The following is a 10,833-nucleotide window of genomic DNA, read 5'->3' as shown; positions in this document are numbered from 1 at the left end:
ATAGCATATGAATTGTCTTTTCATTTCCATCAGCTCTTGATGAGGTATAAGATTTCTTCGGGTGCCAAAAGGAGTAGGCCATTCTAAGACAATTGAAATTCTAACATGTTGTGCCCTGCATACATTTGGATGACCAATAACATTCTTCTCTCCACATTTGTAGCATAGACATCTAGAAGTGAGATCATCCAACATATGGATTGATAAGTAGGTACCATGAACATTGTTGAAGGAGAAAGGACGGGTTAGTAGTTCTGCTTCCTCATGATAATCCATGACATAAGCTGGTTGACCTTGGTACCATGCATAGTGTGTGCCATAGGCATTATCTGCACCCATGTCATGCTCATATGCATAAGATTGATGCTGCCCACCATTCATACATAATGCACAAGATTCATACTACTCATATGGATCATTATATGCATGATTATCCACCCTTCCATCAAAATATCCATGTTTGTCTCCCATTTTATACATGCAGTCCTGAGTATACATCAGTGGAAAATCCGCAATAACTTGAGCTAAAATTGTCCAAATTGAGTGCTTTATGGATTTATTTGAAGCGTATACAATGCTCTTTCAAATGACCTATTAAGCTCTACAAATGGATAGGTATAGACAGTTCTGGAAATGCTTTTTGTTGACAGCTAGACACACTCTATAAATAGTGAATGCCTTGTTTCAAGTGTCTTTTGTACTTCTCATCAAACTTTGAGAAAATATCCAACACCAAAACACTCAAAGGAGTAGGGAAGAGCCATAGGGTACTGAAGTAGATGAAAATAACTTCTACAATTCCAAAAGTGACGCAAATCTTGCTTAAGAATACCCAAGAAATGTCAATATGAATCCAAGTCAAAATTCATTGATAGAGACACTCTTTTGCCCATAGGAAAGCCAATGAACATGTATGCCCTGTTCATACCCTTGCATACATCAAAGTACTAACTCTTCCAAGTGTAGGACTGAAGTAGATTGCATTGTACATTCATTGCATACTCATCCATGCATTCCATTTGTCTAAGGGAGAATACATCTTACTGCCATACTTCATTACCACATTGCATCCATAACATTGAACCATTTGTTCATAGGTGTTCATTGATCAATTTCTATTGATCAAACAACCAAATACTTGCTGGAATGGCACATAACAATGCAAGAACTAATGCTCTTCAAGCATAAAATTCCTTGCCAAGAGAATTATACCATTCCATGAATATGGCATTACAAGATTGCATCCCCAACTGACCAAGAAATCTTAATGGTTGAAGAAGAAGTAGGTAACTATAAGAGACTTCTTGTAGACTATTGAAGCTTAAAGAACTTCAATTCCAGCTTGAAAATAAGTAAGATAATCCTTCCAATAATAATTCTAGGAGGAGGCATTTACTTACAGCATCATACCCTTGAAAATGCTCCATCAGTCTTCCATAGGCAATAGGTTGATCAAGAGGAGTCAAGTGGCACAAGATTCTTCAAGTAGATCATTGTTGAGCCTTCAAATAACAAGAAGAAGTCTAAGATTTGAAGAAGAACTCCAAAACTATTGCTCTAGGCAATACCTATGTTGTCTAAGTTCTTCAACCTTCAAGAAATGGTCCAATATCTTCAATGTTGGGGAAGAACCTTCAAATGTTGTTGGTCACTGATCCTAAGAACCTTCAGGAAGTGTTGAAGAGAAGAAGCCCCATGAAATCCTTCAAAATTTTTGAGAAATTTTAGTGCTGTCCAAAACTGTCAATCCTAAGGTTTGAGACCTCCATAGCCATGCTCAAACAAAGCTTCAAGCTCAAAGGTCCTTTAATGTCGGTCATATGATATAAATAGAGACCTCAAGGAGTGGAATGGATGAAAAACCCCATGATTTTGAAGAAGAAATATGGGATTTACTTGTTGCTGTAATAAATTGTCAAGAAATAGGGTTTTCATGAAGAAGAGAAGAGCTCAAGATGATGAAATCTTTGCCATAGATGGTATATAGCTTGATAATAAGCTTATAGCCTCCATATCCAAGCTCTGTATAGCTTGTGACCATGAATTTGATCAGCTCATAGATGAGTATGTTCAGCATGCACACTCTGCACAAATCTAGCCTCATGTATTGCATGAGATCACCAGATTGAAGCAAGGTATGGCTATACTCTATGGGTAGCTTAAGAGCTCAAGAGTCAAGTAGATGATGCTTTTGAAGCCATTGAAGTGGGATAGAAGATGATTTCTTGGACCATATCTTCAATGGAAGCTTGAAAGGAACTTGAAACAGGGAGAGAAAGACTATTTCCAAAAAGAAAATCTTCCCTCTCAAAAGTAACCACAACCAAACTTACCTCCAACCCTGGGTATCCTCATTTTGTCCATCTTCCATGATTTTTGAGCTAGGAATGAACCATGACCTACTAAATGTAGCTGGAACCCACCATTATCCACTGGATATTGCCAAGATCCTCCATCTTGCATGCCAAGAACCATCTTCTTGACCACGGTTTATGACAATTACTTCAGATCTAACCATGGTTCTATGTAAGTCACCCCCAGATAACTAGACACATACTTCCATGGTGACAAATCAACCAAGTCTTGATGTTACCAGCTCCTCCATGATTAAGACCTCCCTAGCAAGATCATAAACATGAAAATTGATGTAACCAAGGATCAAAGACATAAAGCTCTTATACCAATATAATGAAGGTCCTAGACTACCATAAAATCTAACTATGGAACAATGGAAAATGGAGAAATCACTACATTAACCTATGCTGAAAACATGAATACTAGAAAGGATTCTTGGAACACACCGCAACCTAGTGCCATGGAAACTCACCTCCATGTAGATGAAGGACAAGAAAACTAATGTGACTACCAAGAAAACTTACATGACTAACATGTCCAAATGGTAAAAGGCCCCTAACTTTGGCTAGGGCTACCTATTTATAGCACACCCGAAGCCCTAAACCTCTAGTTTTATCACAAAGGCATTTAGCCTGTTGTCATTGTTTGCCATTGGCCTTATTTGCTTCATTATATCCACGATGTATGTCATGTATCTGCATTGACACGCAGTCTCATGTCCATTGGATAGCTTGATGACGCAAGATATCATGTATCTTTTGGATACTCTGCATGGAAGATTACTCATGGCAGGCTTGTGCTTGTGAGAGTTGCCAAGGCTGGCAGCCTTTACCCTTTAATTGTTTATGGATCTATAGTTGATCATGCTTTGTTTGTGGGGTCTTTACCTCATGTATCTCTTTGGCATGCCTGTTTGGGACACATGTCCGTTAAGGGAATGCAAATGCTTTATGGTTTGCGGTACTTACCGCCCCTTGACTATTCTCATTTTGATTCTTGTGATCATTGTCTTTATGGCAAGCAGACTATGTCTACGCATAAGAAGTCTAGTATGCCATGCATGAGTGAACCCTTGTCTTTGGTATATTTTGATGTCTGTGGGCCCATGCCCTGTCAGTCTTTGGGTGGTGCGAAGTATTTCGTTACCTTCATAGATGATTTTTCACGTAAGGTATAGGCTTATCCCATAAAGCAAAAGTCTGATGTCTTGGCACTTTTTCAAAGATGGCTTGCTTTGCCAAAAAACCAATCCGGGCATATACTGAAATGCCTTAGGATATGGGGGTGAATATGTGTCATGTTCTTTTGAGCAGCTATGTGATGAGAGGGGTATTAAGCATCCTTAAAACCCTCCCCAGAATGGTATGACTGAGTGGATGAATAGGTCCATCCAGGAAAGGGTTTGCAATATGCTTAGCCATGCAGGCCTACCCTAGCACTTTTGGGCTGAGGCAGTTATGACTGTCGTGTATATCATTAATAGATCCCCTTTTAGTGGCATTGATTTTTAGGTTGCAGAGGAGGTATGGACAAGAAAGCCTCCCTCTTATGCGCATTTATGTGTCTTTGGATGTGAGGCATTCTACCATGTGCCCAAGAACAAGCATAACAAGATGGATCCTAAGACTATTAAATGCATTTTCCCTGGTTATGGAGATGTAGGAGAGATGGGTTACTGTCTATGGGATCCGCAGGTGCGGAAAGTCATCTGCAACCATGATGTAGTCTTCCATGAAGACACGATGCATAGACAGCCTGAGAGGGTCATGGAGATACACAGGGTTATATTTCAGGAGGAGCCACATACTTCTGTACAACGAGTTGGATAGCCTATAGCAACAACAAATGCTTATGGCCAGTGTGTTGGATAGAATGTTGGGTAGGCAGTAGAGCCTGCAATGTTGCATTCTACTAGAGATAGATGCCCACCTAACATATTTGAGCCCTCCATGCACTGTCTTGGTTACAGATGCAAGAGAGCCTCTCACCTATGATGAGGCTATGCACAGGGGTGACAGTCACTCCTGGGAGAGGGCTATACAGTCTAAGATAGACTCCTTGCATAAAAATATGACTTGGGATTTGGTTTCCTTGCCTACTGGCAAGAAGGCTCTACCATGGAAGTGGGTGTACAAGCTGAAAAGTACCCCTGGACACCCCAAGCTGGCATACAAGGCTAGATTGGTAGCAAAGGGTTTTAAGTAGGAGCACGGTGTTGACTTTGATGAGGTCTTCTGTCCTCTGGTTAAGATGACCACGCTGTGCTTAGTCTTGGCCTTGCTTACACAACTTGACTTGGACTTTTACCAAATGGATGTCAAGAGATGACTTTCTTACATGGGGACTTGCATGATGAGATTTACATGGAGCAGCCTAAGGGCTTTATATAGCCTAGCAGGGAGAACCTAGTGTGCAAGTTGAAGAAAAGTCTTTACGGCTTGAAGCAAGCACCTAGAGAATGGTATCATAAGTTCAATGCCTTTGTGCAATCAAAAGGCTACAGTTGTAGTGCTATGGATCTGTGCTTGTACATGAAGATAGATTGTGATGGATCTTTGCTTATTTTGGTACTCTATGTGGATGACATGCTATTGGCAGGGAAAGCTCATGATGAGCTAGATGCTCTTAAGGCTCAACTCAAGAAGAGCTTTGAGATGAAGGATTTGGTACAAGCCTCTCACATACTTGGTATGCGTATTAGATGCAATAGGCATCAAGGACTCCTCTACTTGTCACAGAGGGAGTACATTCATAAAGTCTTTGAGTGCTTCCTCATGTAGGACATGAAGCCTATTTGTAGTCCATTTGCTTCTTATGTGAAGGTATCATAGGCCGATTGTCTGTAGACAGATGAGTAGAAGGCCGAGATGGCCAAGATTCCCTATGCATCTACAGTGGGCAATCTTATGTATGCCATGATAGCCACTCTTTGCAATTGGTATTGTGGCACGCTATATGGTTACACCTGGAAAGAAGCATTGGGATGCCATGAAGGATATCATGAGGTACTTGAATTACATTGCAAATATATGCTATGGCAGCCAGGATACATGAGTCATGGGGTACACCATGGATTCAGAACCCCTACATTGTTCTGATGTGTTGTATGTATATTCATCTTGCAAAAGAGGGTTAGCATGCAGTTGTGAGTTTGGTTGATGAGGTTTAGGCAACCCATCAAAATCAGAGAGTCTTTGCCCTACATGGCGCGAAAGGTCTTGCAAATGTAACAAAGCCATGTTAGATGCCTCATGCTTGCCCAATCAGAGTCACTCCATCCAAAAAGAGTGGCCCCTTCTCCATACAATATCTTGTAAGACTGTGTCCCCTATAAGTAGCGTAGCATGTGCAAGGCACCTCTCTAGTAAGCTTGAGTAAGAGTCTTCATAAAAGAAGACAACAAAGCCACTACAAAAAAGATGTCCGGATAAATGTGGATTAGCCAAATCAGAGAGCCAACAAGGGACTTATAGTAAGTATTATCTCAAAGGGGATCACTTGTTGCTAATAACTTGGACTCGCAGTCCATGGGGCATAAAATAAGCCGACACTCGGCCATACAAAACTCCAAAAGTAACTCAAAGATGTACTTGTGTTGGGAAATAAATCTGCCCTATGCCATCTAATAGATCACTAGACCAAGTAAGACGTATACTATCCGAAGATTTGTTGTGTCGAACTCCTGGCGCAATATATCTATATTTGATCAAGCTCCTCTAAGTCACTCCCTATGATAATGAGGTAGTCAATATACAAGATGACCAACACACTCCTATCACCCTCAACCTTGTAATAAAGGTTGGAGTCATGAGTAGAATAATAGAAGCCACTCTGTAAAAAGAAGTGATGAATCCTTTGGTACCAAGCTTGAAGAGCTTACTTGAGGTTGTAAAGGGCCTTCCACAACCTATAAACATAGTTCTCCTTTCCCTAAAAAAGAAAACCAAGAGGCTATCAAATGTAAATCTCCTCCTCCAAGATGCCATTCAAAAAGGTTGACTTCATGTCCATCTGATAAACTGGCCAATGGTAATGAGTAGCTAAAGCCGAATGTCCAAGGTGCACAAGTGTACAACTCTTTCCACCATTGAGGCCAAGCATGTTGCAACCACTGAGGCTTGCAAGGAGGCCATATGGTTAGGTCGTTTGGTTCATGACCTTGGTATTGATGCTATCCCTACATTGCATTCATATTCTATGAGTACTATTCAGCTAGCCAAAAATTCGACTTCACCCTCACTATAAAGTTTAATAATCTATGTATTAAGGTTTACTAATTTTTTTTTAAAATAAAAGCATTGAAAACATTGTGACTTGCATTGAGGACAAGTCTGTTGACCTTGTCAAGATCTCAACTTACTAGAATCCTACTTATCTGCTCACCAAAGGCTCTCTATGGAGTGCTTTGCCTTCCTCAGGAGATTGATGGACATGGGATGAGATGGCGCCTTTCCTCATCCTATTGTACATGAGTACATGTTGTACTATCTTTTCTTTTTATTTTCACTCCTCACTCGGTCAGATTCTCCTTTAAGTGGGAGGTTGTTGGGGAAAGGTGCCTCCACCTAGCAGCCTGTGTATTACTACACTGACAGTACCCACCACTGCCCACTGCAGGTAGCAAGTGCCCATCAATGTCACACATTCTTTATTCTTTCAGTGAACTTTGAATAAAGGGACGGTCGATCACACATTGTGACTGTTGGAGTTCCCACATTGTGAGTCTCTCTCTCTCTCTCTCTCTCTCTCTCTCTCTCTCTCTCTCTCTCTCTCTCTCTCTCTCTCTCTCTCTCTCTCTCTCTCTCTCTCTCTCTCTCTCTCTCTCTCTCTCTCTCTCTCTCTCTCTCTCTCTCTCTCTCTCTCTCTCTCTCTCTCGCCATAGCTCTCATGTGCAAGCTTCGATCCTTCTCACCTTTCATCTATGACTTGAAGGAAAGAAATATTGAGGTGAGAAAGAATGTGATCTTTAATGAGGCTTTGGCCTCCAATGATCCTATTGATGATTCTTCAATAGGGTGGTTCTTTGTCTTTGACTGACCCCCTCCCCCTTGTGTGGCCATCAACCCACCCTTTTCCTTCTAGGTTACCTAACGCTTGTTCTTTGTTTGTGACTTCTCCCTCTCCTTCTCTCTCTCCACCTAGTTCCCTCCCTCTTTTGACAGCTCCTTTTTCTACTACTTTATCTTCAAGCATTCCTGCTCCATCACATTCCCTTAGGTTTCCTCTAGGGGTGTTAAGCTGTTAAAAGGGGAGTCTTCCTCTTTGGATGAGAGGGATCCTAGTGAGGGGGAGTCCCTATCCTCGATAGGTACTTTATAAGTACCAAATGCCACTTGGTTTGCTTCATAGTAAGATGAGCCTATCACCATTCCATGGTTGTATTGGAAGCTTATGCATATCTCAAGCATTTCCCATTTTCTTGCTACCCCTATAGGCCCTCATAGATAAGCGAGATTGTAGGCCCAATGGGATAGTTCACTCTACATAAACTATGCCCTTATGTCAAATTCTTTAGGATCATAAGCCTAGTACGGTTGATGAGGCTCTTGCATAGGATATTTGGCATTGTACTAAGCAAGAGAATTTCAATTATATGGAATGTAACTAGACTTGGGAGTTGGTTTTGCATCACAAAAGTGGAAGGTGATTGGTGTGAAATGGGTCTATAAGACCAAGTATCTTGCAGGTGGATCCTTGGACAAGCATAAGGCATGGCTTGTTGCCAAGGGATTTGTGTAGTGAGTAGGAGTGGATTGCCTAGAAACCTTCACACCTACAACTCAGATGTCTACTATTTGAGCTATCTTGGCTCTTGCAACTCATCACCACTAGCTTGTGTCTTCCATATGGATGTAAAGTTTTCCTTTCTAAATGGCATCTTAAAAAAGGATTTTTATGTTTCATACCCTCATGGTTTTCTTGTGTAGGTAATGGAAGACCATGATTATAGGTTGTGAAAGGTCCTTTATGACTTGAAGCAAGCTCCTCGAGCTTTGTACTAGAGGATTGATAGATTCTTATTATAGGGTGACTTCCATTGATCAAATCATGACCTCAAACTTTATAAGATTGAGGGTGATAGGTGTGTGCTCTCATCTTGTATGTGAATGACTTGATAATCATAGGGAGTGACTCACAAGAGGTTGATTGGACTCGGGAGATATTGAGACAGGAGTTCAACATGATGGATCTAGGGATCCAACATTTCTTCCTTGGCTTGGAGATCTAGGGTATCTTCATATCCTAGCACATGTATACCTTTGAGTTACTTTCAAAGTTTGGTAGTGTCAGCCTATTTCTTGCTCCCATGGACCCAAAGACCAAGCTTTTGTGACTAGAGATACCCTTCTAGATGCTACCCATTACAGGTGCCTTGTTGGTTCATTGATCTGGCTTATTCACACATAGCCAAACATTTCCTTTGTGGTGGCATTACTGTCTTCTTTTATAAATACTCCTAGTTAAGCTCATTGGAGACTCACTTTGCTCGTTTTGTGCTATTTACAAGTGATTTGATCCTACAGGATCATGTATGGAGAGGGGGCCACTTTTTCTAGATGGGGTGAATTAGATTGGGTAGGTGATGTGGATTCAAGATGACCCACTACAAGTTATGCTTTCTCCCTTGGATTAGGCACTATCTTATAGAGCAATAAAAAGCAGCTCACTATGGCACTTTCTTCTACAAAGGCTTAGTATTGTGGCCTTTGTTCCACAGCTATGGAGGCAATTTGGCTTGGTTAGATGTTGGTAGAGATTGGAGTTTTGCAAACAAGTTCCATTCAACTGCACGTGGATAACCACAGTGCCTTAGCTTTGGCAAAGAACCCTGTGTTTCATGCTTGTACAAAGCACGTCAAGGTTCAAAACCATTATGTATGGGAGAAGATCATGGTCTACTATCCTATGGTAGAGACAATGTGGTGGATCTATTCATGAATCCTTTGCCCAATGCTTCTATGCTTCATCACATGTGATTATTGGCTCTTCAAACTCTCCCAAGATCTGAGAGGTTTTGCTAGCCTATCTTACCTTGTCAATTTATCATGTCTTGGCCGTGAGCCCTAATTAGTGTCTACCCTAATTAGAGTTTGACAGGAACATTTGGATCTCTCACTATGTTTTCCTTCTATGTTTTGTGTGTTTATCAATTGTGATACCCTATCGGATTCTTTGTAGCCCCCATAATGGTTGCAATCTTTCCCAGACTATTTGAGTGCCACATCACCATTTTTACACCTGCATTTAATGTAGTCAGCTAGCATTAGGACAATTTTTAAGTTTTTTTGCTACATATATAGCAGACGTAGTCAATGGGAAACTCACTTTATTCTTTGTCTCATAGGTGCTCCATTAGGTGGCTACAATCTTCTTCGTGACGTTATGGACATCAAGCTACACACTCGTCTCCCTCATTGTTGAAAGTGTTGTCATCATTATTTAGCCTAATTCAATGCCCTCGCTAATGCCTTGGGCTGCATGCAAGGATTGATTAGTCCTCATTGTATTTAGCTTTCTCCTTTGTTTAGTGTAGATCATCCTTCTTTTCCTATTTTCTTTTCTTGTCTCCTTTTCTCTCCATGTTTATGATTCTCTTCTATTGTGCACTCCCATATATATGTAGTTGATTTTGGATGGGCACCATGGTGCTCATGCTTTGGAGGTACTTTATGATTCAAGATTGGGATGTCATCTCCTTTTGGTGAGCAAGATTTGTGGAATTGGTCTCACAATTGAGTTTGACAAGGAATCTTTTTGGGTTCTTTCTTTCAAGTTCTTCCTTTCGAGGAGAGACTAGATAGGTGCTTTACAAGGGTCACAAGGAGAATGGTATCTATAAGGTGCAGATGTATTCAACCCTTACTTCTGTTCTTGTTACTTCTCCATCTTAGTTCGAGCTATGGCATGCTTAGTACAACCACCTCAACTACAAGGACCTTAGGAATGCAGCTCATGACCAACATGTGTGTGGATTGGCAAGTGTTGGGATGAGCCATCTACCATGTGAATCTTGCATCCCCAGTAAATAGCATAGAGATGTGATTCCCAACAAGGCTTCAGGATAGGAAAAGGAGCCCTTGGAGCTTGTTTTTATAGATTTGTGTGGAGTGATGCAAACCGAGTCTCTAAAGGGAAGTCTTTACTTTATGTTGATTGTGGATGATTACAACAATATGATATGTGCATATTTTTCGAATTTACAATTAGAAGCTTTCTCACACTTAAGGATTAGCTCATCTTTGAGGAGAATCCTTCAAGGAGGAAACTTAAGACAATGAGATCTGAAAATGGTGGTGAGTTTGTATCCAATGAATTATCCCAATTTATGCAGATCAAGGAATTTGCTATCACTAACAGTTATCAATAGAAATGAAGAAAGTTATATTAACATCTACAAATGAATTAACTCAATCTCAATAGAGAGTTTGTATCTAATTAATTAGCTCAATCTATGCAAATCAAATATGTCTATATACT

This window comes from Lygodium microphyllum, chromosome 17, assembly GCF_053477565.2.
Source record: "Lygodium microphyllum isolate KBCC chromosome 17, Lygodium_microphyllum_v1.1.10, whole genome shotgun sequence".
In the NCBI taxonomy this organism is placed as follows: domain Eukaryota; kingdom Viridiplantae; phylum Streptophyta; class Polypodiopsida; order Schizaeales; family Lygodiaceae; genus Lygodium; species Lygodium microphyllum.
Note: the sequence above shows the minus strand (reverse complement) of the source record.